Raw genomic sequence first — 26302 nt, 5'->3', positions numbered from 1 at the left:
GGCTCAGAACCTTACGAAACAGTCCTGGATACAGCAAATCTTTATCTGGACTAGACTAGTTACAGGAAAGGCAGGAAACAAGCACAAAAGTGGTATTTTAAACCAAAGGGTTGAAAGAGATGGACAAACTGCCCAAACGGCCAATAAACTACATTTTCTGGGCCAGAAACCACTCTTCTTGTGGTGGATAGGCTACCTAGTGCTTACCACTCCCACTGATAAGCTAGAAGGCTTCCCTCCAACACAAAAAGGCTTGGGGGGGCTCAGCCGCTTACCAACAGTTCTGGATACAGCAAATCTATATCTGGACTAGACTAGTTATAGAAAAGGCAGAAATAAGCTTAGATTTTTTTTTCGAAAAGCAGCTAAAACAGCACTAAAAATAAAGCAAATACAGTTTAAATAAATGCAAGTTATTCTAAATGTATTCTGAACTAACTTCAATTGTTGCTTTATTCAACTCTGAACAGTTAAGAAGTGCCAAAAAATATACTTATCAGCTGAGAAGCAACTCAACACTCAGTCAGAACATAAGGATATTTTTTTGTTAGTAAAGTACAAGGGGAGGAAGGAGGAGCGGAAGATAATTCAAGGTTAATAACCTAAGTGGGTTGGCCTTCAAAAATGTTCTCTCTGTAAATAGGTAGAATGAACACTAGACTGGGAGGAGTGTCCCAGATCAAATTTACAATAGAGGCGGGCAAGGGCAAAGCCACCAACTATAACAAACACCACAGGAATAGGGTCGGTGGGAGGGAGAAAACAGTTTCAGAAGAAATCAGGAACAAAAAAAAAAAACAATGCCAGCAAATATATAAAATAATTCAGTCAGCAAATATACAAAATAATTCAGGCAAAAATTAAGACAATGCAGAACTCTGAAAAGTTAAAGTGCCAAGAATTATACATATTACTGATTATATTTTCAGATTGTTTGAGAGCACTCTTAAGTCAGAACAGAAGGAGTTTCTAACAGTGTATGCAGGAATTTATAAACAGGGGCTATTTTAAAACAGCAAGCCTTGAAGCAACCAGATAACAAAAAAGCTGTTAGACCAGTTTTATAAACTTTAACACCACCACAGAAATGGGGGGGGGGCAGTTTCAGAAGAGATCATGAACAAAAAAACAATGCCAACAAATATATAAAATAATTCAGTCAACAAATATATAAAATAATTCAGGCAAAAATTAAGACAATGCAGAACTCTGAAAAGTTAAAGTGCCAAGAATTATACTTATCACCGATTATATTTCCAGATTTTTTGAGAGCACTCTTAAGTCAGAACACAAGGAGTTTTTAAGAGTGTGTGCAGGAATTTATAAACAGGTAAGTCTGGGGAGGTACGTTTGGTAGGAGAGGTTGCATTTACAGACAGACAAGACAGCAGACAGGGGTGGTGTATGACATATGTGGAGGATAAACACCTTGGACGGGGAGGATGGTTAGGAATCAGAGGCCCATGAGCCTCCAGATGGTAGTAATGGGACTGACGTCCCCACCCATGGGCAGTCACCACTACCCCTTCATGGTCCTGAAGATGGCTGTGCTGGGGGCTGAACAGCAGGGGCAGGCAGCCCCTCCAGCTGTGCCAGTCTGCCCTCCATCTGGTGCAGTTGGACATCCAACTCCTTCTGGAGGACACTGAGCACCATGCCATGGAACTCACATCAGGTGACAGGATCCTCTCCATGCCTGCAGCCAAGGGGGTATGGGCCCCGTACCGTGATGTGGTTCCACCTGAGGGTGGTGCAGGGCCAGTGGTGGAGGCAGCTCCAGGTTGGGTTCCAGATGTGCTGAGACCCAGTGCCATGGCCAGATGGGGGTGGGAGGGGGGATCCACAAGGATCAGCCTACCCAATCATTCTATGGTGTTAACATTTTCAAGATGTATTGGTTAGTCATGAGCAAAACATTTCAACATTAGTCATAACAGCATGCATGGGTGTTCCAATTAACCCAGAGCAATGGAATTGTAATAATTGCATGGCAAACAGAGACACATGCAGAAATGGAATGACAGTCAGTATTGCAATAGCATACCAGTTACATTTACGGCAACAGGCCAACAACAGTGATATTTCAACAAGGTACGTTAGTATGCAAACATTTAAATATATATGAATAATAATGGAACACAGGTCCCAACATTAAGATTTGAGAATAACATACCCGTATTATATGAATAATAATTATTGGTGCACATAAGGGGTGGGGGAAGGGAAGAAACTCCATTAACAACTGCATAGGCTTATATTGTTCAATACAGTACTGCTCAATACTCTACATGTCTGCCCTCACTTTACATCTACCTGAGGCGTTTAGCTACTGCAGCACATACACACCTGTTAATCTGTCGACCAGGCATGGTATGGACAAGTTATGACAACTCTAAGTACATGGGAAGAGAGGACTCGTATATGTCAATGTCATACTGATAGATATGAGTAACAAGATGTACCCTGTACTGCTATTGTGTGACTGTTCTGATGGCATACTTGTACTGGGATTTTTATCTGTGTGCATATTTATTGGCAACAGTGAACACTATCAGAGATGGTGTGACACTTGAGAGACTTGTATTGGGAAGACTGTATAGTGAAGATAGATAGCTTGCTGTCACTTGTAGGCATGGAGCTGGCCACTGGAACATTTGTACACAGTTCATGACTATACCCTTCATACATCTTATACAAACATTTATTTACCTGTCAGCCCTGTGGGGAAAATATCTGTTCACACTAGATGACTGTTTCTACAAATATTCAGGTTTACTTCTGCATAACTAGAAAAAGATGTTAGTACCAGTCCCTGGATTCAAATTGTGGTCTGTGTGTGCAAAAGTGAACTACAGTCCTATTTCTTATCATACTGAGTTACTGATTTCTGCTTAATACACACTTAGTTACACAGCCTATATTTGCATTCTACACCTCTTACACTCTCATACTTGCCTACAGCAGCATACCCGCATTCAGGACTACATACAGCTGAAATGCAAAGGTTAACACAAGACAATGCTGCAGGGAACACACTAGAACACATTACACATTACTATTCAAGGTTTAGAGCTTAGTAAAGAACATATTTCATATTTCATTGTGTGTTGTTTTACAGCTCAACAATCTACAGTTTGGCATAAAACTGGCTAATCAGATAAACCTCAGTTAATGCATGCTGCCATAGCCCTATTTGCTGTGATGCACCTTCACACTTGTACTTTTTAAATACTTATCAAATGAAAGACAACAATTTGTGGTAATAATCATTATTTTGGATAACATGATACAGTGGTTTATTACAGTTGAGATTCTACATTCAGTAGTACTGCATCTCCTGCAGAGGAGGACTTATTCTCATTTCTTACTGTTACAGTAGCCCTGACACAGCACTTTATTAGTAGGTTGATGCATACACAATATTAATACAGTATTGCCTTCCTTTCATCAGTTGTAGCTTGTTTGCTGCAAAAACTCTGTATTACACAGCACCTGGCATTAGTTACTTATAGCAATGGTAGTCTGACAGATTCATTTATTCAGTACAGTTAGAACACACTATATGTAATGACAGTACTAACTTTACTCTTTCTTATCTATTGCACTACATATTGCAGGATACTTCTGTACTCATCAGACTCTCGGCACAGCCTCGCTAGCTGTTGTGAATGTGCTTCTAGATTGGCAGCCCTCTCCTATGCAGCTGTAGGGGGAAAACAACAGACATTAAGCACACCTGTATAGGAAATACTCTGGCTAGAATTTGGTAACCCAAAAGAGTAGGTACTTACAAACTACTGGGGCAATTCTTGCCTGAGTATCTTGGATCCACTGGGCCAAGAGCTCCCCCTACCTCTACTTCAGATCATCATAATGATGATGTGCCTGCTCACCAGTTCGGGGGATTCTAGTGGCACTGGTGAGGTCACATGCAAGATGGTCCCAGGCCTCCACTTTGTACTTTGAACCCTGGTACTGTCCCTGCAGCAATCTGGTGTCATGGCCTTTCACAAGGAGTCCAATCATGACCCTGGACTCCAAAATGCCCCAGCGCTGTGGCCGGAAGCACACTCCCTCGCCGACACCTCCCATAGCTCCTGCAGTGATCAAACTCTAATAGCTAATGGCTGTATTTCCACCTGTGTGGTTAAATATAGCCATATTCCTGCCCTTTGCCATCATTGGACTATTTTCAAAAATGGTGAGCTATGCTTAGCAGTATGCAAACCTGCTAAGCTGAGTTGAGCAGTGCTTAAAGCAGCAAGTGCTTATTAGTGTTTAGCAGTGTGCAAGTCTCCTTAGCAATACTTAAACCAGCTCAGCAGAGCTAACCACTGCTAAGGATTGCTCAAGAAACATCTGTTTAAGCATTCTTAACTTGATTTAGCACTGCTAAGGCAGGTTTAACTTAGAGCAAACAATAGTTTTAATTAAAAAAAAACTTGCATAACTAAGTCTTAGCATTTATATGACATAACAATGGCATTTTGGGCTGGCTACACTACTCTGCTTGACACATATTAATTAAAATATCATTCAAAATAATTAAAACTAATATACAACTGCTTTCCCATGTAAAAGCTAACTGGCCTGTGTTGGTATTTGAACCATGCACCTACTGCACGCAAAGCCAGAGCTTTACCCACTACACTAAGTTAACAGTAAGCATTCTTCCTATACATTTATATTTAGCTCTAACAGGATGTTTAAGCAGTGCTGAGCAAAGTACCATGGCATGCAAACCCACTCAGCTATGCTTAAACATTCAGTGCATGAGAAAAAAAAATACTTATATATGTTTCAATATTTTCAGTTTCAGCACACACAATATTTATGATGATCACTTGTATTGCAGCACTATGACACTTTTTGGGGACTTTGTCCCACTTTTCTGACATGATTTCTGTCCTGAATTCTTGCTCTATGAGATTGGGTGGTGTGTTTCAGTGCCTATGGTATACCTCTCCACCTCTTCAAGCAAGAAATCTGGACAAAGCTATAAGTGAATGTGGGACAAAGGGCTACACATAGGGATGATTTTTGAATATTGCACTTACAAACCTACATAGCTGATAGGATATAAGGTTTTGCATTTGCATGTATTTTCTGAAAACTACGAAGTCTGAAACTTGATCGTCTGTTATTCTATTATCTACGTGTCTCCTTAATGTATTGCCACTAACTTGCTGGTACACCACAATTTTAGGATCAACAGACCTAACACATTAGGCATACATCTGGACATTCTGCTAGGACCTGTACAGTTCAGAGGTATGGTCCAACTCCAAAGACACTTGCTTACATTTTCAAAAGTGCCATATGGGACTAAAACAGTGCAGAGGGTGTGTTACAGATCTGCGAGTACTGCGACACACACCCTGCACTGCAACACACACCCTACACTGTTTCCATGTTTACAGATCCTTCTCAGTAGTGCACCTTCATTAATATTAAAAGTGCACTACTGAGAAGGGGATAATAACATGGACACCATACATTCTGTGTACGAATAACACTATTCATGCACGGAGTTTATTGATTCCTGGGAATATTTTATTTTCAGATTTTTCCTGCATAAGTTTATTAACTCTCAAGTTCTTTTGAGGAAACATGAAAAAATAGGACTAATTAATTAATAAATTGGTTTATTGATTAATTGGTTAATTAGGGATAAAGGGAGGAAAGGTAATTTAATTGCCAAAAGTTAAAAGAAAATAATGGAAAATACATTGAAAATTATGAGACAAAAGTAGCAGGACTATTTGTAAAATTAAATGTGATACATTAGACAGCATGAATGACATTTTCATGTCTGACAATTGGGGAATTGGTGCTTAGGAAGAGTATGAGATACTTTTAGTTATTATAGTTTTATTTTATAGTGATGCTATCCAGGAACTGACTTATTTTTTAAAATAGATTTGATTGGCTTCTTACATTGAAGAAAAGGAGATCAGCAAAGAGTCTGGCAGTTGGCACAGATAGTTAAGATTGCGAGCTGCAGTTCCTTTGGTACAGGGTGTATTTCCTTGGTTTTCATTTGCCTACTGTGAGCTTGAACAAGTCACTTATCCAGACATTGCTGTCAGGTGGTCTCTGAAGACGAACTGTGTCAAGTGAACATACTTGGTTAACAAATGGACATTACTTAGGGGAGAACAAGAGTTTATTAGAATTTTATTGATAATAAACACAATTATATGTTTAGATTTACCAGATAGCTTTTGCAATATGCATGGTATGTACAGTATTTGATTTTCATAATATGTATATATAGATATATATATATATATATATATATATATATATATATATATATATATATATATGATTTTCATGCTGACCACACAAGTTTGACATCACAGCATCACAGCTGACAGTATTCAGATATCAATTTAAAGGGTAAAGTAACATGCCATTGTGATACATTGGTTAAAATGAGACATATTGCTACATAAAGAAACAAACAGTAAAGGTTATTTAATACAATTCTGAATACAATAAATCAAATTTCAAAGTAGGTACATTATTTTAATAATAAATGATCATGGAATATGACAAATAAAAGGATATTAACAGGATATTTCACTAAGAAAAGTAGCATTTGCAAAAGATGCAATATTAATATATGTCAAGACAAAGAGAGAGAGAAATGTAAGTTGTAGACTGGCTTGTGAAAGTGCAGTGAGAATAGTACAAGTATGTAAGGTAAATGTTATATGCAGCTGGATTCATGGGGGTCAAATTCTGACCTTTATTACATAAGGTTAACCAGACAGGTATTTCTTATGTTATCACAGGTAAATGAGAGATATATTTATTCTGAATGAGAAAATGGAAAATTTGTGAGATATAAATACTGCACTAGCATTCCAGGTAATAAAATGAAATTCTGGGGTATACCTAAGGAGGTGACAGACTTTTCACTTGTCATATGCCAAAGAATCTGTTAGCTTTCCATGTTATAAGTAACCAATCTATTTTCAGGTTGGGAAGAATATTCTTAAAAGGCTCTTAGCTCTAGCAGTAACAATTCTGATTTTGCTATGCTTCGTATCTAGGACATTAATAAAAGTAGTACAAAATAGGTACTAAGGATTTAATGATAAATACAGAGTATGTATGTATGCATATAAATGCATGAAATTAGTGCTACTATTCAAACACTAAAGCCAGCACATGTGTTTCTAACTTAGTGTTCATTTTTTTCTGCACCCATGTCTATCCCACTGAGTTATTTCTAAGTACAAATCTGAGGATAAAACAATCAGGTAGTTATCTGATATAGCTCTGGCTTAGATCTCTTATACTCACTTTCTTGAGTAAATATAGTTTAATTACTCTATTAACTGAGAAAATGAAGAGGAAACAGACATATATGGAAATACTTAAAATATAAGTGTCAGAAGACATTTCAACTTTCAAGACACATTTCTATATTTCAGAATTATTTCTAGGTAAGACTAGAAAACATATTTCTGTTCTGTGAAACATGCTATAACTATACATGTTGCAAGCTTACCTTATTATATACAAAGGAATAAAATCCAAAAAAAAAAAAAAAAAAAAAAAAACAGGACCCCGGCACTTATGTGTGGAAATGGAAAAATGAAGTGCTGAACCACTAATCCACCACAATCTCATAATAAGGTAATAAAACTAAATAAAATGGCAACTTCAGAAGAAAGAATATTAAAATAATAATCTTTAAAACAGTTCTATATACAAATTCAACTGTTACTAAGCACTTTCCTCCCATACATATTGCAGGACTTCATCAGAGTAACTCTATGATAACCACAGTTTAAAAACAGTAAAAGCCAGCAAAAGTTACTTTGTTACTTGCGGACCATAATATTTAAAGCTACAACACACTTTATTCTCACAAATAAAACTAATACCTTTTTTACACCTAGAACTTATGTTCAGTGATAGAAATACCCTCCCTTTATATGCAAAAATATTAAAAGCACTCTAAAATTTGTATGGAAAGTAAAACAATCAATAATTTAAATCATGATGATTGTACTCTATGGTCAAAAATAAACACCTAAAAATTTCATTGTACAATGCACATGATCACAATAACTTATTGCCTTCATAAAAAAAAAATCAGGAAAGGGATATCACTTCATTGAAACCACAGGGATCCATGGCATTAGTTTTTTGTTGTTTTCAAGTTTTAGTTTCCATGGTCCCCATCTAGGATCTACATCTATTACATCTATAACAGAAAAACCTAAAAGAATGATCCTCATTTTTATGAATCTCTTTCCATAAACCATATACAAAGGAATACTATGGAATACTGATTGCCTGACTGTGTTTTGTTTTTGCTTTTATTGCAAATTCTGTAATGAATGCAGCATTGTTTGGGTAAAGGGAAAATTAATGTACACGAGATCATGAGAAACAGCTTAAGGTATGACACATGTTAAAATATAAGTCTTAGCGATTTCCAAATGATAATTGCATTGTTCTTCTGTCAGTTTAAGAATATGAATTATAATCAGAAAAAAAATATTGCAGAAGGTGTCACGTGATCTGGCAAGTGCCTTGTTTCATGTACCTAGGTTAGTGTCTGTAGTCTGCTTTATTAGATATGATTTAGATTTGAATTATGTGTAATCTCAGCTCTGCCAAATACTACTCTGAACAGTAAAAGTCTTGCCACAAAATACTTTTATGTTTTAGTGGATTTACTAATGACAGACAGTACTAAGGTGCTCTTTACAACTAAGAGAACCCATTCCCTTTCTGATGAGCAGGATCAAGGATGATATCATCTGCAAAGGATAATATACTGTTCCCAATAGATGTCAGAGATATTACTGTAACTTTCTCATATGTACATTAGTATTGAAGATGATATGTATCACAGTAGCTGTTCATCAGACAAACACCCTGGGCTAACGGAAGAGTCCATGTCTTCTCTGGTACACCTACTGAACTCCAGCCAGAGAGTCGATACACACTTGTGGTAAATGTCAATTGATAAATAATTGTACTGAAGCAATGTGCCTTACAATACACATAACCTGTTCTCACAGCTGTAAATAAACAATAAAGCTGAAAGTAATAAACAGAGCTATGAAAATAGGGTAAGCCTAAGCTTGTATTCTTTGGGTAAGATTTGCCATATATCCTTAGCTTAGTACACACAAAACCAAATGTGCCAGTTTAGGACTTAAAATAAGCCACGCTAAAAACAGCAAGGAGAAAGCCAGATAAAGGATATAAAAATGTTTAGATTAGGCCAACATAGGAATAAAATAGTAGCTTATAGCTTATAATTTGACAATATGTTTCATTCTGCTTTAGACTCCTTTAATGGCTTGTCTTTTATGCTATAGGTTATTAAAACTACTTTCTGAAAAGTTGACTTTAACTTAGAAATAAATGCAGAATGGTAGATTTTTTACATTTGCTATGTCAATGTATAGCCTCACATCCTTTTTCAATACTGATACTGAAGGACTATATTTTTCACAGCATTGTACCAGCCTCCAGACTTATTGGAACAGCACATTTACATCTCCAGAGACTAAATTTGTGTTAAGATTAAATTGAGATATGACAGCTGTTTGATGACAAATACTGGGAGTGACAGTACTGCAAACAGTTTGTGCAAAAAACACTTTCAGCAAACATGGAGCTGACCCTTTTCTCCCTGATGTGCAAATGCTAGGTTAGTATGTAGAAGGTGGGGTGCAGGGGTCTTCCCTCCTGTAAAAATGTAAAAAAAAAAAAAAAAAATGTTTTGTTGCAGGATTACTGAAAGTGGCTTTTCATCCAATGATGGCCTTTAATAAAGCATGATTAAGGAAAGAAATGACTTACGCTTCAACTTTGCTTTTTCCCTACATCATTTCAACACATCCTGATTAATGCAGTTATTTCCTCCACAGTTATTGCAGTGTAGTCATGGTCAGTTGGCTGAAAAGTTTGATTAAACTATAAAATGCACCTCAGAACATTTATAACACTCATGGCGTCTGGGGCTTAATGCAGTTGTTTCCTCTACAGTTATCAGACTACAGTCTTACCTAGTTAGGATGTGCTGAGTGAATGAACTAATGCAAGAAAAAACTGAAGAGTAAGACAAAATTCTGAAAAAGGGAAGGGAAAAGTAATTTGGATGGTTTGAGTAGGCTAAGATGGGGAGAGGGAGACCAGGTGGAACCCTTCACCTATTGTATTAGTACACCTATGCCTGGCCTGCCTGTATTAACCCATGTCAGAATCCCACTTCACTGAATTTCCACTGACCACCTTTTAGCCCTAATCTATTTTTGTCAATTGAAGAAATGTGATCAGATTCTTTAGTATAACTCCTCCAAGTTCATAACTAATGTGTGCAAAACATTTCTAATGCAGCAGATTCTAGGCACTCACATTTTTATTTTAAGAGTGACACACATGAAATATTTATGAAAACAGGAAGAAAAACTGGAGTGAATGCAAAAATTCCACAAAAAAGTACATATAGTAAATAAAGCAGTTTCCTGGACTCTGTACAGTAAATCTAGTGCTCCAAAATGTAAAATTATACTTGTTATCAATAAATATATATATAAATCAAATTAGCTTACTTGGTGCATCAGCCATGTTGCACAGAGGTGCAGCGACCACAACACCTGAAAGCAGGCTTCATGGAATGAATTTTGAGCACTCCATAGTTAACTTGAGATCTGAGGAGTGAGAAAATATGAAAAAGACCCTCTCTTTTTCTAGAACCTAAAACAAAAGAGAGAATGTAGGTTACGTCTCCCACTATAGTAAATGGGAGAAGATGCAGTTCCATTTGGAGTCACTGGAGATTATCAGTGAGCCTTAATATGATGTATTAAACTAATGTCCTTAGAAAGGAAAGTAAATCCCCACTGGGATCACTGGAGATTATCAGTGAGCCTCAGTATGATGTAATACTCTAATGTACTTAGAAAGGAAAGTGAATCACCACTGGGATCACTGGAGATTATCAGTGAGCCTCAGTATGACATAATACACTAATGTCCTCAGAAAGGAAAGTAAATCCCCACTGGGGTCACTGGAGAGTATCAATGAGCCTCAGTATGATGTAATACTCTAATGTACTTAGAAAGGAAAGTGAATCACCACTGGGGTCACTGGAGAGTATCAGTGAGCCTCAGTATGATGTAATACTCTAATGTACTTAGAAAGGAAAGTGAATCCCCACTGGGATCACTGGAGATTATCAGTGAGCCTCAGTATGATGTAATACTCTAATGTACTTAGAAAGGAAAGTGAATCACCACTGGGATCACTGGAGATTATCAGTGAGCCTCAGTATGATGTAATACACTAATGTACTTAGAAAGGAAAGTGAATCTCCACTGGGGTCACTGGAGAGTATCAGTGAGCCTCAGTATGATGTAATACACTAATGTACTTAGAAAGGAAAGTGAATCACCACTGGGATCACTGGAGATTATCAGTGAGCCTCAGTATGATGTAATACACTAATGTACTTAGAAAGGAAAGTGAATCACCACTGGGGTCACTGGAGAGTATCAGTGAGCCTCAGTATGATGTAATACACTAATGCCCTTAGAAAGAAAGTAAATCAGCACTGGGATAGCACAACCAACAGAGGCAGGACACTCACTGTAACAGGGTGATTGAATACAAAACACAGCCTGTTCTCCAATACCTAGTAAATGCACACATTTTTTATTATGGAATATCTTAAAAATATGATTCCTTTGCAGCAACTTCTTGTTCAGTACTCCTCATTTGGTCACTCACAAACCTCTAGTGAAGACGCAATTCAAATATTTTTAAGTACAACAGACACAAATAACACATACTGGTTTTAGCTCTTCATATTTACCATCAGTCAGGTCCCTTGGAAAGGAAAATCAATATCTGGCATAATTCAGTGTATAGTTAAGCCAATATTTTTCAAATTTACCCCCAAATCAAGTTCATGCACCTTCTATCTTAATAAAGTAATTATCTGGTGCTGCAGCTGTCCTTGTACATGAGGGAGTTTGTTCCACTGCTATTCATTGCCTGTCTAGTGATAGTTATTTATGTAAAAGTATATAGTTTTGTGTGTGGACATTTTGCCATACCATACTTTACCTAGTCTTCATTACTGGATTTTCCACATTACTAGTTTTATTAATTTTGATTCCCACCCCATCTCATTTCTTAATATACAAACCCTGGCTACATGATTATCTGCATTTTATTCTGCTTCACAAAAATAATTTCCCACATTTTCTGCGTATCTTTTCTCTAGACTTGATTGTCCCATACTACTCACATACAGACTCACTTGTTATGTCATCAACAGTTATCCTTCTGAGTGCAAAGATTTTATAGAGCTGGATTGTATTCTGCCTTAATTTTATTTCTTATGCTAATGTTACTATTTGCATATTCATCATAACTTTCAATATCAATTGTCTTGGACTGTATGATGTCTATCCAATGTAATACTTGTTCAAGATTTGTATCTACCTTTTTGGTCCAGATCATGACTGAAAAATAGTCTGTGGGCCAGTCCACCAACCTGGTTAACAGTGTATAAATAAATAAATATCAGTGCCTAGCTTTGTTCTGCTGCATTATTTCATGTTTTATTCTGTTTTCTTGCATTTCTTGTGTCACTCCAGTATTTCAGATGCACAGTTTTGGTTAGCCTGAGGACCAGAATGTTACCACTGCATTTTGAGTTCTTAGTGGAGACAAACCATGTAGGGAAAGCCAGAAAATGCCCATCTGTTTATTTTTTAACTAGTGCATACATGTAGTCCCAAGATTTCCAACCACAAGTTGTGGGATGCTTTTCCATTCAACATCATCAGAAATGAAATACCATTGATACTTCCCAGTGAAAGACAATACATTAAAAACCTACCATCTTCTCTAAGTATATTAAATAAGGAAGGATAACACTCCTTTTAGTATGAATTCAGTTTATCTTTGTTTTTAAGACTCATTTCATTAATACTGGTTCCCCTATGTACAAGACACAGAATGTCACCCTCCCACACACCCCCTCAAAAAAAAAAAAAAGTTGTTTACAGCAACATGTCCCAAATTCTCTGCATTAAAGAGATGCATGTTACTTGTTCTGCTTGATAATTATACTCTACAGTATGTAACTTGAAGAACAGCTACATTTAATTTTTTGGGTGTCAGCCCATATGAACAAGACAGAACCCTAGGATTCAAACTGTGGACAAGATGAACATGAAAAAAGCGTAAGACACATCATTATGTATTTAATGCAAACTATTGATCTATATATACTGTTTTCATTTCATCAATATGTATTTCTTGAAATCCTGTCATACATGCCTGGGCTGATGACTTAAGAACAAAGAAGTACAGAGACACAGACACACCCCCAGATTCACAAACCTTTTATTTCCATGCAGGAACAGTGTAGAAGTTCCTGCATGGAAAAATGGTCCTTTGCGATTCACGAAAGGGTCGTTCTGTCGTGCACACGTGGCCTTACACTGTTCCTGCACGGAATTCATTCAGTATGCAAATCAAGTCATTTGCTGGTTAAAACCATGCAGATGACTTGATTTTGCAATCCAGGAAGCTGCATGGACTCCGTGCAAGAACAGTGTCATTGCACTACACGTATTCAGCTAGTAGCCAAATACGTGTGTGCAAATGACAAAATGGAGCCAGGATAGCTCATAAAAATGGATGTATCTAGTGCATTAGACATGCCGATGGCCAAATATAAGACCATTGGCATGAAAAATACTTATGAAATCTGAAATAAATTTTTTTAGGCCAGTATTGGCCGTTTAAGCATAGCGCAGTGCCGCACAAATGAGAAGGACCAAAAAATAAAAAAAAAATTTTAAATAAAATAAAAAATAAAGACGTCTGCATTTTGCCATTAAAGTCAATGGCATGCATAATGTAAACAACATCTGCAACACTGGTTGTCAGGGGGAAAGGCTGTTTAGTCATGCAGAAACTAAGGGCTTATTCAGTGGGGTATGCAAATTAGGCAAAAATGTCTAAATGTACGTGAATCACAGATTTCTTCTAAGTCTAACATAGCTCCTAACTGTGTAGGAACAAAAGGACTTTCGTGTAAGAACAGAGAACAGTAAACAGAAATGGGGGGTGTGTCATGGTTTCTGTAAGCACATTGGAGCTCCGCACAAATGGGAGTTGCGGAGCTCAGGTGAGCTCAGCAGGGGTGTATGTGTCACAGGCCGCTGAGTGACAGCAGCCAACCTGTAGAAATGTATATTGTGTCCGTCACCAGGGGGGGTCAAAACTTGCTCAGCATTGTTTACTTTAAGTCCCGACATTTGTGCGGAGTGCCATGGGGCTTAAACTAGGAGGAAATAGGAAAAAAACCCTACAGGTACTACCAGAAAACAGGAAGCAAGCACCAATTATCACCCTGGCAGGTGGATTTCATCACAGGTAGCCAATTACAAAGGCAACACTCACAGCACAGAAGTATAAGGTACTGCAAACAGCCCAGAGTCAGGTTTTCCCACAAACCTAGCACCATAGATGAGCACTTGCTGGGAATTTTAACTTTGAAAAAGGATAGGGGCTGCAATTGCTCTCATTCATCAATATGTGGAGGAGGCTGAGGGCGGTGAAGAGGGTAATGTTGACAACCACCTCAGGCTGTGGAGGAGGAGGAGAGTGTTCAGACCCAGAGTAACCTACCAGGGCCTAAATGAGCTGGAAATAGAGTGTTACAGGGTGGAGAGGGACCTACTACAGCAAATCATTCAGCTGTGCCAGCCTCGCCTCACATCCAGAACCAACAGAGGAGAACGCATTCAAGTGGACACCAAGGTATGTGTAGCCTTAAGAATACTACATACTGGTACTTTCCAAAGACCTAATGGGGACATGATGCGGTCTCACAGGCACTCACATCCAGGATACTCCACCAATTCCTGGATGCCATGATACAGCATGCCATTGACCACATATATTTCCCTCACAACTGTGAGGAGAGGGTCAGCACTATGCGTCGCTTCCACCATGTAGCAGACTACCCAGAGGTACTGGTTGCCATAGACTACATGCACATACATATCAAAGCACCACCTGGTCACCAGGGTAGGGTCTATATAAACCACAGGGACTATCACTCCGTCAACTGCCAGGCCATGTGCGATGCCCAGGGCATAATAATAAATGTGTGTGCTGGCAGCCCTGGTAGCTATCACAACTCCTACATCTGGCAGGCCTAACAGCTGTACCAGGCATTTGCCAGGGGGGAACATCTCCTATGGCCATCTTGTGGGGGATGCTGGCTATGCACTGGAACTGTGGATGATGGCACCCATCAAAAGTGCACACACACACACACACACACACACACACACACACACACACACACACACACACACACACACACACACACACACACTGAAGAATGCTATAATGAGCACATACACAAACCAGGGTCATAATAGTGCATGTGTTTGGAATGCTCAAGTCACGCTTCTGCTGTCTTGACATATCCGGTGGAGCCCTGCAGTATGATCCAGCCACATGTGCCCACATGTTCAGTGTAAGTGCCATGCTACACAATATGATTCTGTGGAAACAGCTGCAGCAGGATCAGCATAGGGAAGGGCCACACAGCTCCTCACCAGTGCCAAGGTCCCCACAGGCACAGAGGGACCTGGAGGAGGAACCCCCTGAGCCTGCACTTGTAGGCAGAAGGAGGCATGCCCAGTATGACCAGGCCTTGGCAAAGAGACAATGCATAGCACACACATACACACACACACACACACACACACACACACACACACACACACACACACACACACACACACACACTGTAAAGGCCAGGGGTCTGACACTTCCCTCCAACTCCCACCACAGTAAAATGGATGGCACACACACCACACAATCTGTCACCCATCTTGTATAGCCTGTGAAATGTGTGCATCCAACATATTCAGCCCTCAAGCACCCTCCTCACCTCTGCAGCATCCACAAGGTAAGTGCGTTTAATGAACCATAACTTAATGGATTACAATGTTCACCTACCAGAATTACGGTATTGCAGTATGCATGTAAGGGACTGGGGCAGGTACTGGGATTGCAGAATACCACTGACAACTCTATAGGAAACCAGAACATGTGCGGCCAACAGTACCTTTGCAACAGTATGCAGTAGGACCTAAGGCAAATGATACCACAGCAGTAAATGTGTGTCGGCCAGGTAACTGGGTGGTCAGAGGTCATAAGCATGATAGGCACTGTGGGGGGTGCCATACCCATCCCGCACACATCCACCCACCAATGTAGCTGTAGGCAAACATAACAAATGTCTAGCACAGTTTAGTCCCACAAATGACAATTATAATAATACACACCCATACAGAGCTATACAGTGATAGCACAGCAAGTTCTGCAGTTGCAGTATGGCTGTGAAGGGCAAGAAGTCAGAAATCCACATGTATACAAACACAGTCTGTCCTCAGTGTCTGTACTGATATGCCAGAAGTCTACAACACAGCCCATGATACCATGTGAAATGGCAGGAAAATGTAATCAGCGCAGTCACTGAAAATGTGTACAGGTCACAGGTGCCCTCCTCCCCCCCATACAAAAGTACTAACATATATATGTTTGCAGGCAAACAACAGTACAGCAAACATTGCAAGGCTTCTCACATTCAACATGAAAACCTGTGCCATGACAGCACAATTGCCTGAATACCCCTACTGATGTGTCACCTGTACATGTGCAAAGGGAACACACACTAATGTCCTCTGATACCTCTGTGTCTCTGCTGGACATGATCTCTGTGGTCTGACGTTATTAAATGGCCTACACCCTCATCTGTGTGTGTGAGAAGGTCCTCATGACCCATACACCAATAATGTCAGAAGTACCTAGCAACCCACACAGAAGTGTGTGTTCCAGGGTTACCTAAGTGCCTTTCACTGCCTTGACACTGATACTGTAACTAACATTGCAATGCTGCAGATACTATACATTTGCTGGACATCTCTGCACACTAGACTGCACTCGTACCCACACACATACCCAGAAACCTGTGACAGCAACACATCTGGACATGGGTATAATTGAAAGTGGGGCAACTGCAAGATGATAGCCATGTATAGTGACTACTGCCCAGCATACTAAACAAACTGGTAGGCTAAGGTGTCTACTGTATCCAGGACTTCCCTGCATGGAGGAACGTACATACAGTAATGTCTGTCTGTAGGTTGTGCTGTCACTCTGCAAGTACGTGCAAGTAACTCACCATACCAACAACATTGTATATAATTGCATGAACTAGCTGGTCAAGGTGTGGGACAATCCCATCAGCAATGTAATGTGCACAGGTATGTCAACAGCAGGATATCACCTGTCAGGAACAATAATGCACAAGCAGAGGATGCCTAGTCATTAAAGAAACAACTTGCTGGACTATTCATTAAGCTCCAACAAAAAAGTGGCTGTAACATGCCTACAAACATGCCTTATTTAACATGAATCTGCATACTGTCACTCATAATATTGTTGTGTGCAGGATATCTCCTGTATTCCACTGGTAAAGCACTGTGATAATCTCAGAATGTCTGTCATTAGGGAATGACAGAATGCATTGCAGAGTCAGAACTCAAAACTTGGACCGAACCACAAAAGGAGGGGGAGTATCGATATTCATCAAAGATACCCACACCTCCAGGTTGGTGGCAAAGCACGAAGCATCAGAGACTATCCATGTGCAACTAACAGTGGGTAAAACTGCCTTCCAGTTTATAGCCTGCTACAGACCACCCTCCCAAACCCAGGAACCCCACTCGGCCTTCCTGAGAACACTGGAAAATATGAAGGTCTCTCCAAACACCATTATATTGGGCGACTTCAACTACCCAAACATAGATTGGGAGCATTACTCTAGCTCCAACACCCTTGCCCAAAGGTTCCTAGAATTCATAAACTCAAATGCTATGGAACAACTTGTTACCACTCCCACAAGAGGGGAAAACATACTGGACCTGATCATCACCAACATGGGGACTCTATGCTCCAGACCAGAAGTGTATCCCTCACTGGTAAGATCAGACCATAAACTGATCTCACTGGATAGTCACATCCTGACCCCACCCCCTACCCAGAAACCCACAGTGAAAAACTTCTCTAAAGCAAATTTCACACTCCTCAAAACCGAGGTGGAATCCTTCAAAGCCCCCGGGCCTGTGGAAAATACAGCCCAGACCGCAGAATCCTTTATAAATGCATTCTATGAACACCTTCAGGACTGCATGGATCATGCAATCCCATATAAAACCAAGACCCAATCCTCCAAAGGCAGACGACCTGTCTGGTGGACCCCAGCCATAAACAAACTATACAATAGAAGGAGGAAGCTACTACATGATAGAGCAAAATCCCAAAAAGGGAAGGTATCTCTGATCAGTATTAGCAAAAAACTAAGGGCACTCATAAAATCGTCAAAGGCCAGCTTCGAGAGAAAAATTGCACAGGACACTAAGGATAATCACAAGGCTTTCTTTAGTTATGTTAGGAACCTGGGTGGGAATTCCCAGATATGCTCAGAATTAGTCCAAAATGACAAAAATACACTGATCCCACAGACATTGCCAACATCCTAGCTGACAGGTTCAGCGCAAACCCCCCACCAAAAGGGCAAATATCTATCCCAGCAGAGTGCTGCCCCTGACATCTCAGATGCTCAGGTGGAGCCGCCTCTCCAAAGCAAAAACACAGCATCAATGGGACCACACGGTGTCCCAGGCTGCGCCCTACATGAACTCCAAGAAGAGCTAAACCCAAACATAAAACTACTGTTCTATCTGAACCTTACTACAGGATATGTACCCAAAGAGTGGCGACAGGAACAGTGGTCCCTCTCCACAAAGGTGGTGCCTCAACGGACCCTGGAAACTATCGCCCCATAAGCCTGACTAGCTTGGTCTGCAAAGCTATGGAAAGGATCATCATGGACCTCATAAATAAAGATATTGGGGACCTACAGACACTGGATCCTACCCAGTTTGGCTTTGTTAAGGGCAGATCCTGCCTCTTAAACCTGGTTGACTTCTTTAAAACAGTCACCAAGGCCATTGACGAAGGGAAGGTGGTCCACACAGCCTATCTGGACCTCGCAAAAGCCTTCGATACAATACCCCACTGGCATTATAGATAAGCTCACCAGCTTAAATATAAACCCCTATGTCACTAGATGGGTTGCAAACTGGCTCAAGGACAGAACCCACATGGTTAGAATTGCTGGAGCCATGTCAGACTCCAAACCAGTTACAAGTGGCGTCCCACAAGGCTCAGTCCTGGGACCTCTCTTGTTTGGTATATATTTCGGAGGTACAGGCCAACACGGAAGGACTGTGGCTGACCAAGTTTGCAGATGACTGCAAATTGGGTGCCATAATCGACTCTCCAGCCGACACAAGCATCCTCCAAAAGGGCCTCAGAAACAGACAACTGGTGCCAGAGCCATGGCCTCAAGCTAAACGCCAAAAAGTGTATAGTCATCTCCTTTGGCAAAAACAAAGTGCCCACAAATTACCACATAGGTGGTAATCCATTAAGTACAGAAGAAGTAATTAGGACCTGGTGACCCAAGCTGATAGTCTCTCATTTGACAACCATGTGGCCAAAGTGGCTAGAAAAACATTTTATATAGCCCACCTGATCACGAAGGGATTCACATCTAGATCATGGGAGGTCATCGTGCCTCTTTACTCATCCCTCATCAGGCCCATAATTGAGTACAATGCCCCTTTGGGATGTACCTTACCAAACACCTGCAGCAACTGGAAAGACCCCAAAAGTACCTCACCAAGAGGATCAAAGGGCTTAAACAGATGCCATATGCTGCCCGGTTAAAGAAACTCCAGCTCTACTCAGTGGCATACCGCCTGCTCAGACGTGACCTGTGCCTGACGATAAGGCCATGTCCAACCCGGAATTAAGGGACATGCTGCACCTCAAAAAATCCAAATCCCATCGAGCCACACGCTCGAGAGACTTGAACCTCAGCACTGAAATAAATAGGACATGCTGGAGGGACAGATTCATAACCCAGAGGCTCCCTTCACTCTGGAATAAAATCCCAGTCCAGGTTAGGCAGAGTCCCTCATTGACTCTTTTCAAGAGGAATCTTGATGAGTGGATGGGAGATCGAGGTTTACCCGGTATCACTTCTGTGTCACTGTTAGACAGAGGCACAGTATACTAACCTCGAAAAAGGGCATAGCAAAATTAATTTAAAATGGGTGGCGAAAGCCAAACATACTCTGGCTAGGCTTATAAATGCCCTAGGGCAGATAGCCTAGTATGAACCTATGAACCTATATCAGAAAACATGTATGCTAAATCAAACCCAGCACATGTAGGCCACTTCTGTTTATATTTGGCATTGATGGTTGTAGCACACAAATTCTGGACTGGACTACAACTATCTGTGGAATGGAGTGCAACAATCACTATGGGGGATCATACTAGGCATGCTCCTACACTTAGAAAATAACAGGCTATGTGTGCACTCAAAATGGAGGATCAGACCTCAGAATGTGTAAGAGCAAGACATCTGAAGAAGGCAAGTAAATGAAAGTGAGACAAAGTACCACAAATAGGGACAGTGAAGAAATAATCTCATGACAAGTATAGAAAGATGGTAAAATAACCGGTTGTCCAGTAGCATGGATTTTCTGAAGGAAATGAAGTCTGAAATTTAAATGTGTGTCATAATATTGGAATAGCAACCTGTACTGATTCAATGATATATCGCAGAACACACCACTCTCATGTGAAATGGATAAAAACATGAGCCCACAGTCTGGACATGTGCTGAAAATCTGCACAGTTGACAGGTATGTGCAGGGTCACACTGGCCATGTTTCCACAGTTACAGAATCACATCCCCTGTTAACATTCACTATGAAGGCTCATACTGGGCATACTCCAACACTTAGAGGATGACAGCCCCTGTGCACACACAGGCTGTAAGGTCACACTCTCCATATCCCTACAGTTTGTAAAACACATCACATGTTGACAGTCAGTATTTGGGCTCATACTGGGCACCCCCCAACACTTAGAGAATTACAGGCCCTGAGTACACTCACTCTGCAGAGTCACATTGGCCATATTGCCAAAGTGTGAAAACACATTCCATTTCTACAGTCAGTTTGGAGGCTCACACTGGGCATGCTCAAACACTGAGAGACTCATAGGTGAACACATACAAATATAGCAGACATTGGCACATACAGGTGGAGGGAGACAGATATAGAAACAGTGACTGCGAGAAAGAGGAGAATACATACACACACAGTCATACACAGATACAGGCACACTGAAAGGCAAACAGTGTCATCCTGCTGCAGACACTTCCACACCCTGTGTACTACTGCCATGTCCCTCTATGAAGCCAAGTCCCATTGCCTAAGCAATCTGGCAACACCTACTGTTGTCTGTGTGTTTGCAGGTGATATTTACCTGCAACCTTGACCAACAGAACAACACTGGCCATTGCCAAAATATACAGTGCTGTCAGATGACACTCACCTTAGAAGCAAATTGATTCTCTCATAAAACCTGTAAGCTGCATGGCGCGTCTCATAACTGTGTAATACTGTAGTACAGATAGCTAGATAGGTAGGAGTTTAATCCCAATACTGACTACTGTGTACATTTGTGTGTGTCTGTGTGAAACAGAGAGAGAGAGAGATAGCGACATAAATAAATGCCTGCATAGCTGTTTGGAAAATTCACTTTTGTGTGCTTTTGAGGGCAATATGTTTCCCATTTGCAACACTTTACAAGGCTGAGTGATGTCATGAAGTAAAGAAGCAACTAAAGACCAGGTTCAGCCCAGCGAGTGTCGTGGTGCCTCTCATAACTGAGTAATACTGTAGTATAACTAACTAGATAGTCAGCATTCTAATCTCAGCAGTAGCAGCTGTGTTTGTGTTTGTGAATGATAATATGTCCTGCATAGTAGTATACAGTAAATATTTTGTGTCCTGTGGAGGGCAGTATGTTTCCCATCTGCAACACTTTACAAGGCTGAGTGATGTCATGAAGTATAGAAGCAACTTCAGACCAGCCTCAGCCCAGCAACTGCCATGGTGCACCTTGTAACTGCGTAATACTATAGTACATCTAACTAGATAGTCAGAGTTCTAATCTCAGCAATGTCAAGTGTGTGTGTGCGTGTGAGTCAAAGACAATATGTCCTGTATAGCTGTATATCAAACATATTTTTTGTCTTATGGAAGGCAGTATGTGTTCTATTATTTATTTATGCATTGTACATTTGTTGAACAGGATAGTCCAACTGGATATATGTCTATTTTCAGTGGAGACCTGGGGAGAAATACTCCAAGATAATAATACATATTGAACATGTAGAAAATGATAGCCTCAAGCAGATTACAGTCACAAGCAATACCATCATTTAGTACATATAGTACTAACTTATTATAAACACTTTACAAAACATGATTTTGTCAATGTTACATATACATAACATTACAGTCAGGTTTTAGACACAGTGAGCAGCAGTTATACACTTGATCCCTCCTTAAACGGTGTGGTAGAAAACAGTTATAAGTAGTATAAGGTAAGGCACCTAAGTATTCGGGAAGTCACGAGTCATGGTTAGTGCAAGGACATAACCAATGAGTAGTGAAGTAAGTCTTGAGTTTGATTTTGGATCAAGTACATGATGATTCTAGGGTCAAGTCAGCTAGGAGTTAGTTCCATGTCTATACAACACAGTTGGCAAACAGACAGTCTCCAGCTGAGTCTTTGGAATTGTATGTTTGAACTAGGAGTCTAGTAGATGACTGCAGTGGCCGGGTGCTGGTGTAGGGGATGAGATTATTTCTTAACGCAAGATTATTGTCTGGTTGGTAAAGAACTTCATATGCTACTATTAGCTGGTTGAACTGCAGTAGGCTAGGCATATCAAGCCATCCTAGGCAATTTAGATTGTGACAGTGGTGTATCCAGTAGGCTGTGTCAGTAGCAAATATGACAATGTGGTCATAGCAGGATGATAGTTTATTAAGATCTGCTTTGTGTAAGTTGGAGAATAGAGGTGAGGTGAGGTGTACAGAAGACATGATAGCAGATCAGTGGGTTAAGGAAAGGTTTGAGTTTGTAAAAAGAGCCAAGTGTATTACTAATGGTCGTGATAGCTTGATTGATATGCGCAAAAAACATCAGGTTGTTATCAACTATGACAACCAGTATTTTATTTAGGGTGTCCAGGGTGATGATAGTGCCATTTCTAGCTGTTATGTTGAAGGATGGCAATAGTGGGGGGGGGGTCCTGCATGTGGGAGAGTAGAGGAGCAGCCTAGTTTATTTGGGGTTTAGGAGTACATGTTGATTGGAGATCCATTTTTCTGCTGTATTGAAGGAATATGGGCTTAATGTGAATATATAGCTGGTGAAGTGTCAGAACAAATCAAGGTGGAGTCATCTGCATATTGAATGCAGCTAGCATCAGTGATGACTGAAGTAAAGTTGTCGATAAAGATGGAGAAAAGTAAAAGTCCTAGTATTGTGCCCTGGGGAACTCATAATGTGATGTGTAGGTGGGATGATAGCTTGTCCTGCCATATGACTGCCTGTTGCTGCCCTGCAGGTCAGATTGGAACCATTGGAGTGCATGGTTGTTTAAGGAGAAGGCCTTCAAGGTGTGTATAAGTATTTTGTGTTCAACCATGTTAAAAGTCTTGGAGAGATCTACAGAGTGCTGAGGATAGTTTGTCATTATTATAGTTGTGTTTAATGATGTTAGAGAAACAGAGGAAGCCAGAAATAGTACTGTGGTGTGGCTTAAAGCCATGCTTAAGGTTGGACAATGGCTTGTTCTGTGTGAGGCAGTGCATGAGCTATATGTGTACACACTTCTCCATAATTTTAGCTAGAGGTGACATAATAGCTATGGGTCTAAAGTTTGAAAGTTCAATGGAACACCCTCCTTTATGGGAAGGTATGACATGAGAGGTTTTCCATGTAGTGGGTACAGTAGCCTCAGATATAGCTCTGTTGATCAAGATTGAGATTGGGTATGCTCTGCCATCAGTAGCCTTTTGGAGTTAGTCTGCCGGGAGGTGGTTGACAGCCAGGGTGTTGGGTCATAGTTTCTTAAGTAGGACATGAATAAGTTGAATATGAACAGGTTGTAAGGTAAAGTATGTTTGGGTGATGGGTGTAGCTGCATTAGAATTACAGCCATTGGGAGAGAGTTGTCTGGCTAGAGACTGGATAGTCTATGTGAAGAAGCTGTTGAAGTTATTAGCAGTGTCTACTAGGTATTTGTGTTGGGAAGATGAGAGGGGTGGAGTGGTGTTTTGGCCTGGATGGAGTCGTTTGTTTATCCCTGCCCAGAACCTCTTAGGTTTGTTCTGGTGTTGTCATAGTAGATGGTAGTAGCAGTAGTAGTGAATTTCTCAAGGTTGTGGGTTTTGTGGTGTCATTCTGTAGCTGTCTGAATTGTATTTGATTAACTGGTGCTATTGTTCTTCGGTAGGTGACCCATGCTGTGTTTCACAGTGAAAGTGTGGTTCTGATATCTTTACAAAGCCACAGTGCAATAATAACCCTGGTTCTAATATAGTGGCTGGGTGCATGGGAGTTAAGATTAGCAAGGAGTTTGGTGTTAAAATATGATACGGTGTCATCTAGGGTGAGACTGTTTAGTAGTGACCAGTTGCATGCCTATGTTCATTTTGAAACTTGGTGAGAAGGAAATCAATGTTGTTTCTTAATGTTCCATAGGTGGGTTGGTAGGAGCAGTCTACTGTGAGTGTTACCACGTAGGTGAGACAGTGGTCACTGAGGTCATCAGGCAAAGTGCCTGGTTTATAGGATTGCTGATGGGTACTGACGAGTATTGAGTCTAGTGTACCTTCCTTGTTATTGGGTTTTCCTGTCTTGGTGAGGGAGATTAGGATTAGACTACATCCAGAGCGGTTTATGTGGGTTGTGGGGTTTCACAAGAGCAAGTGCTCCAATCAATGTTGAAATCCCCAAGAACAATTGTTTCATGGGGTAATTAATGGATAACCAATATAAGAAGTCTCCTAAGGTTTCTATGTACCTCCCTCGGGGACTGTGGACACAGACAATGTTACTATTTATGCGAGTCAGGAATCACAAGTCTGCAGAGATTCTTGGACATTTCTGAACAATACTAACTCATTAGAATTTGTCCAAGAATCTCATTTTTAACAGTAGACATATGTGACCTATATACCTCTATTCCTCAGGATATAGGTATTGAGTGGGTAGTCAACTTGTTGAGAGAAAAAGGAGCCCCTGACAAAGATCAAAGATTAATAGAGGAACTTTTGAGTATTGTACTCAAGTATAACTTTATTGCATTTAACAGCGAACTGTACCTTCAAAGAATAGGAGTTGCCATGGATTCACCATGCGGGGTGAGTTTCGCCAATCTCGTGATGGCCCATTGGGAACACAAATTTGTTATTAATAATACATTTATGGATAAAACAACTTCGTACTATACTAGATTCCTGGATGATATTTTTTGTCATCATAATGGGAGATTATAAGTTGGCAATGGACATTGTGAACTATTTTAACAACACAAAAAACTTTTTGAAATTTACTAGTGACTACCAGGAAGAAAGTATAGCTTATTTAGATGTTGAACTACACAAAGACACACTTCAAAAAAGATATATAGCAAAGTTGTTTAGGAAAAACACCTGTTCAAATTAATTCCTGCACTTCACAAGCTCGCATCCACTACACCAAAAAAAGTCGGTGGTTAAAGGACAAGTGGTGCGAGCAGCTAGGATGATTACTAGGGAACAAGACTTTGAAGATGAATGTTCAAATCTAAGGCGCATGTTCTCACATAGAGGCTACCCAGATGAATTTGTACTAAATATCACAGAGGTTCAAACAAAATGAGAGAATGGAATATATAAACCTATACTACATAAAGAAAACACTATTATTGTTACAGCTGTTAACACAATGATACCCCAGAATAATTCTGAGGTACATGATGAGGTTAACACCAAGGAAAGGGAGACCAACTTTCCCTCGAGTTTTGTTTTGACATTTCATTTAAGTGCTAAAGAGATACATAAAATATTAAAGAAGAACTGGAACATACAGTCTACAGAGAGAGATATTATATAGAAAGTAGGAGAATACCCAGTTACCATCTTTAGGAGGGGTACAAATATAAAAAACTTAATAGAGAAGCAGGTAGCATGGCCACAGAAAAATGTAGGGATGTACCACTGTGTAATGTGTA

Source organism: Protopterus annectens, chromosome 10.part0 (genome assembly GCF_019279795.1).
Source record: "Protopterus annectens isolate FY-2018-M chromosome 10.part0, PAN1.0, whole genome shotgun sequence".
Lineage (NCBI taxonomy): Eukaryota > Metazoa > Chordata > Ceratodontiformes > Protopteridae > Protopterus > Protopterus annectens.
Note: the sequence above shows the minus strand (reverse complement) of the source record.